This window comes from Corylus avellana, chromosome ca4 (assembly GCF_901000735.1).
Source record: "Corylus avellana chromosome ca4, CavTom2PMs-1.0".
NCBI lineage: Eukaryota > Viridiplantae > Streptophyta > Magnoliopsida > Fagales > Betulaceae > Corylus > Corylus avellana.
Genome location: NC_081544.1, coordinates 8,659,669 through 8,665,590, shown reverse-complemented (window position 1 = coordinate 8,665,590; position 5,922 = coordinate 8,659,669). Strand labels below are relative to the sequence as shown.

General features: G+C 34.2%; 1 protein-coding gene across 4 annotated transcripts in view; it reads left to right on the top strand.

Moving 5' to 3' along the window:
- The window catches only part of LOC132177406 (MADS-box protein JOINTLESS-like), a 55,127-nt gene that overhangs the window by 37,955 nt on the left and 11,250 nt on the right, over positions 1–5,922 (top strand). The window lies entirely within an intron of this gene.

Below are 5,922 nucleotides of genomic sequence, written 5' to 3'. Positions count from 1 at the left end.
CTCAAATCCGATTAGCTATATTTCTATCTATTCTATTAAAATATTATTAAAAGTAAGAAAAATTTTGGGAAAAAGAAAACATGTCAGAGGAAAAATGGGAAAATTTTTGGGAAAAAGAGAACATGAGAGAAAAAGTAGGAAAATATTTGAGAAAAAAAGAAAGCATGTGAGGAAAAATAAAATAGCTCCCTTAAAAAGTGCTACTACATTTAGCTTTTTTTTTAGCTCTTCTAATCATATATCTATTTTATATTTTCTTTTGGCTAATCCAATGTAGAGGGTTTTTTAAACATTTGAAGAGCTATTTTAGATAAAAGTAGCATTTGGTTCTTCCATTAGGAATGCTCTTATAGAGATGAGAGATAATACAAAATGGTGTGATTGATAAAATAAAATCAGGCATATTTAATTATGATTTGATTTTATTCATTACAATTAATGGTAATATATTCTCATAATATCATAATATATTCTAACAATAAGTACCACATCAATCCAAGTCATCAAGGTGATATTAACGGATCAGGATCCCCTGGAATTCCAGGGGAATTCCAGATTCTAGAATTTGAAGATTAAAGGTCCAAAATATGCCACGTGGCTAAAACCACTTTCCTCCCAAATCCACTGTTTTTAGATACCAAAAACTTTCCCTCCCAAAACTTACTTCTCCATCACGTCTGAAAAAAAAAAAAAAAAATCTCAGCTTTACCCTTCTTCCTCTTCTTCAAGCTGCTGCCTCTGCATCTAAGGCTTATTCTTCCTCACATCTATAATGCACAGATCAGGATCCCCTGGAATTCCAGACCACCTCAAATTTTTTTTTAGCCTAGACGCAGCGGCGAATGCATTTTTTCTTTGGGTTTTTTGAAGAAGAGGAAGAAGAGGCAAAGGAAGAAGAAGGGTAAAGCTGCAATTTTCTTTCAGACGTGAAGAAGAAGTGGGTTTTGGGAGGGACGTCTAGATGTGAGGAAGAAGAAAGCAGAGGAAGAAGAGGCAGGGGAAGAAGAAGGGTAAAGCTGGGATTTTCTTTTTTCAGACGTGATGAAGAAGTGGGTTTTGGTGTTTTGGGAGGAAAGTGGTTTAGCCACGTGGCACATTTTGGACCTTTAATCTTCAAATTCTAGAATCTGGAATTCCCCTGGAATTCCAGGGGATCCTGATCCGATATTAACATCTCTCTTTCTCTCATCCATGAGAATAGTTTGTTTTTTGCAGAAGCCATAAGATTCTGTAGTACTTTTTTTTTTTTTTATGTGATATATATATAATAGTACATTTTTTTAGTCCTTTCGTCTAGTTTGTTCAGTCATGGTGCTCAATCGAGCAGCTGGCTATCTCTCTCTAGCTCTTGCCAGAAATGATACCCATTGGAGAATGAACTAATGAAAACGATTTGAATGTATAAGTTGAAGAATGCATGAGAGAGAAACCTTGAGGTGGCGCACTCAAAGAGCAGTAAAGACTGTCGGCAGAGGTGAGAGCCCCAAAGCCTTCTCAAACAGCCATCCTCCTCAACTCACAGAAACTTGCCATCGTCTTGTCCATCTTCTTTATCTAAATTTTCCCGGTGGAATGGTCCAACCGGTACCCTTTACATCAAACCAACCAAAAATTATGATCAGCGCCAAGTAGTTTTCTAGAATTAGAAAGTATCTTTACTTAAGAAAATTTAAAGAGAGAGAGAGAGAGAATGTAGAGTACTAAGAATAAAAGACAATAACAAAGATGGGTTTCGCAGAGTAAAAAAAAAAAAAATGATATCTATTGATTTGCAGAATTTCCTAGGTAGTTTCATTTTTTCTAATATGTATTCTATCTTTCTAGCTAGGTTGGTGCTCGTCTTTTGTAGGGCTGAAACTTCACACAGAGCAGAGGGGCTATCTGAAATTTGGAGCTTTGTCACATGAGAGTTTGGGGATAAAAAGAATAATAAGGAATAATTAAAGAGAGATAATCGGTATTAATAATTTGTTTATATTTTTTTATAAATTTAATAAATTAATAATTAAATTTGCAATTGCTTATTTAGGGTTTATATAAATTTACAAAATTAATAATTAATTTGTAAAATGAGATAAAAATAAAATTAAAAATGAGTTATTAAAGGGTTGGCTTCCGTACATATAGCCACCACGGATTACTGGACGGAAATTATGACATGTTCCATACATATAGCCACCACGGATGAATTGCTTTACACTCATGCATGTTCCCCGGAACTCTAGGACATTGTGGGAAGGGTCTAGAGAGGATTTACAATTATGAATTAATTATAGCAAAACAAAAAAAAAAAACATTTAAGAAAAGGGTTAAATACCTTTTTATATCTTCGTAGTTTAATAATTTTATTTTTTACCTTTTAAGGTTTAATTCTTATCGGAAAGTATCTTGAGTTTAAATAAAAACGAAAATAGTAATTCGGTCTAAATTTAATTTAAAATTTGATGATAAGTCATGTCTATACCATTAAAAAATGACATATGTATTATTTTTTTATTTATAAAAGTCCTAAATAACAAGAAGTTATTGGCTTATTAGTAAATGAAATCACAATAACTACCGGTAAGGCCTATAGTCTTTTGTCATCATTAGAAATTTTTATAGGCTAAATTTTTTTTTTTATTATACTGTAGCATTTAATAAAAACAAAGAGTAAGGTGCTGAAGCTTAATTATCGTCCACACCACCCTCAGCTTCAGCCCTTCTGCGAAACCCACCTCGCCGAAGTCCGCCGGAATATGCAACGGCGGCGAGCTTCGTAATTCGCGGAACCCGAAGATCACGCATCTCCTCAGGGTTTTCCCGAACTCCGCTCTCCACTTGACTGCGGCGTTTTTCTCCAGCTTCAGGTCGCCGGAGGGCAGCTCGATCTCCAGGTCTCTGATCTCCTGGAACCCGCGCAGAATTTGGGCGGGCGAGGTCAGGGGGGAGCGGTGGTTCGGGTCGGGTCGGGCTTGTGCGACACGAGCTTGTGCAAGTTCTTGATCAGGATCATCGAGCGGATGAAGGTGGGGGGGAACGACAACGAGTCAGAAGTCGCTGGACTCGGGCGGAATGACACAGTCGACTTTGAGGAGGAGCGACTCAGCTTGAGAGACGAGCGAGTTGAATCGCTTGGAGACGACCCGGCAGCGAATCAGGGTCTTCACATCGGAGACGAAGCTGAAGATGAGGAGGACCAGCGAGTCCGGGATTGGATCGAAGCCGTCCATTTCTTGTTTAGAGAGTCAGCAACAGATGGTTGGAGCCACCCCTTTCCCCCCCCTTTTTTTTTTTTTTTTTTTCTTTTTAATTAATATACGGACACACATCTCGATTTTTTAATGGTGCTGGCGTAATTTTTTATCAAATTTTGAAATGAATTTAAATGGAGGTATCTTCGATTGTATGTAAATTCGAAGTACTTCTTGTGATAAAAACAAAAATGAAAAATAAAATTGTTAAATCATAGATCCTTAAGAAAAGTCACAAATTTTTTTTTTTTTTTTTTTCTTTTGTAAAGTTCAAGTACACTCTCTCAAACTAATACTCAATTGATAATGTCTTCTTAAATTTTCCATTAAGACAATCTCTCCCCAAATTACCAATAAGTTCCCAATGTTCCTCTAATGATGAAAGTAAAATAAAAAAATATTAAATAAAAATAAAATAAAAAAGAGAAAAACCTGACTGTTTGTATGAACATACAATGACGGAAAGAGAAGACGGTGTACCTAAAAAGCTTCGCAGTTTTGCAATGGCCTCCTCGTATGACTCCATAGTTAGCCATGTCTTCAGTCTTCCCTCTGCTAATTTCAAGAATTAACATACGAAAATAATAAGTTGTAATTAATCAATTAGATCGCCGAAAGAAATATTGAACAAGGAAGTATTCTTTAAACAACACTAGATTTTCAAAAACAATGCTGAGAGAGAATCAGAAAAGATCCAAAAAAACCAAAGCAAGCCTTATGACTCCGCTCAAATTCGGAAAGAAGGAACAAGAACCGATCCATTGTTTCTAATTTTATTTTTTAATTTTTTGTTTTTTTTTTTTTTCAAATTAATATGGATACTTTTGTCTTATTGAAATTTTTTTAGGGTTATTTTCGTCTTTTTCTTTTGGTCATTTGAGTGGTAATTTGAAGAAGTATGTGATTTTTTTTTTTTGCTTTTCATCTATTTATTTATAGTATTATTCTCTAAATTTAATTTTCATTTTGTTGCACAAAAGATTAATGAAAAACTAAACGGAAAACAATTTTGATTTATGAGCATCAAAATATTTAAGGCATCAAAATATATCTACACATATAGGTGTGTATAAGGTTATGTTTAATTATAGGGTTAAATGCTCATTATTCTATGTGGTTTATCGATTTTTTTTTTCATCAATGCGTCAATTTGTATTGTAGATGGTACCTCACTTATGACTAAAAACAAAAATGGTACGTTCGTCCATAAAATTTATGAAAGTCTATGTTAACCCAATAAAAAACTGACATGAAGTGTTATGCAATATTAAAAATTTAAAAACTCATTACAAATTAAAAAGTAAAAAAAAATTTTTTTTTTAAAAAAACTAATCGCTAAACAACTAAAAATATTAAAATAATTAAAAAGAGGGTGGCCGAGCCACCAATTTAAGCGACCTCATTTTGGCCAAGGGAATTGCTAGAGGCATCCCCCATAGCCAACTAGGGGGTGGCTGATTGTTGGACCACCCAAAAAAAAAACATAGGGATGGCCAAAACTATCTTTATAGGTTTTAGGGAGGCACCCCCAATAGCCAACTAGGGGGTGGCTGATTGTTCAGCCACCCAAAAAAAAATTAGCGATGGCCAAAACTATCTTTGTAAGTTTTAGGGGTAGCTGGTAGTTCGACTACAACAAAAAAATTTTAAAAAAAATGGGGTGGCCAAAACCACCTTCATATGCCTTAGAGATGGTTGAAACCATCCTTATAGACCTTGAAGGTGATCCAACCACTACTAGGAGGCCAAACAAAAAACAATAAGGTTAGCCCCTAAACATGCCGAAGGGGGTAGCCAAAAACTACTCCATGGCGTAAAGAGGGTGGCCGAACTACTCTTTAGGCCTATGGAGGTGGTTGGGTGGTTTTGGCCATTCCCATTCTGCTTTCTGGGTGGTCGAACTACCTCTAAAGCTTTTAGTGGTGGTTCAGCCACCCCTTGAGTACCAGACATGGAGGGTGGTTTGAGCCACCCCTTTCTTTTCTAAAAATAAAAAAAAAAAAAAATTTTAATATTTTTAGTTTTTTAGTTATTAGTTTATTTTATATATATTTTTGTTTTTTTATGAGTTTTTTAATTTTTAATATTGCACACCGCCATATGTCAATTTGTTATTGGGTTAACGTAGACTTCCGTCAATTTTATGGATGAAAGTACCATTTTTGCTTTTAGCCAAAAGTACTTAACCCTTCATTATAAGATTTTTTTTAAGGGATAAATGCAATATTAGTTATTATGATTGGCCTAAATTACAAATCACTCCCCATAGTATAAAAAATAATTTATAAGTCCTATAGTTGACCTAAATTATAAACCACTCCATGTAGTATAAAAATAATTTATAAGTCATCAGGGTAGGCTAAAATAACAGTTTATTCCCTAAAATCAATTTTCATGCTCTAAAGACAAATGTCAGTTTAATAAAAAGAGTAACTCAATTTTTTTCAACTTAATTTGAATTTTTTCATAATTTATTAACTTGAATATTGTTTTTATTTATTTTTCAATAGTTAGAAGATGTAACTATCAAATTCTGGTAAAATGCTTTCAAATCGTTGCGAGAAATGTGAAAATGGGAGAGGGTTATGCAAAAGGTAAAATTTTTGTATAGAAAAAAAAAATCCACTTCACAAACAAAGAATTTGAAGCCCAACCCGATCGAGTTAAATAATAAGCAACAAAGCCAAAA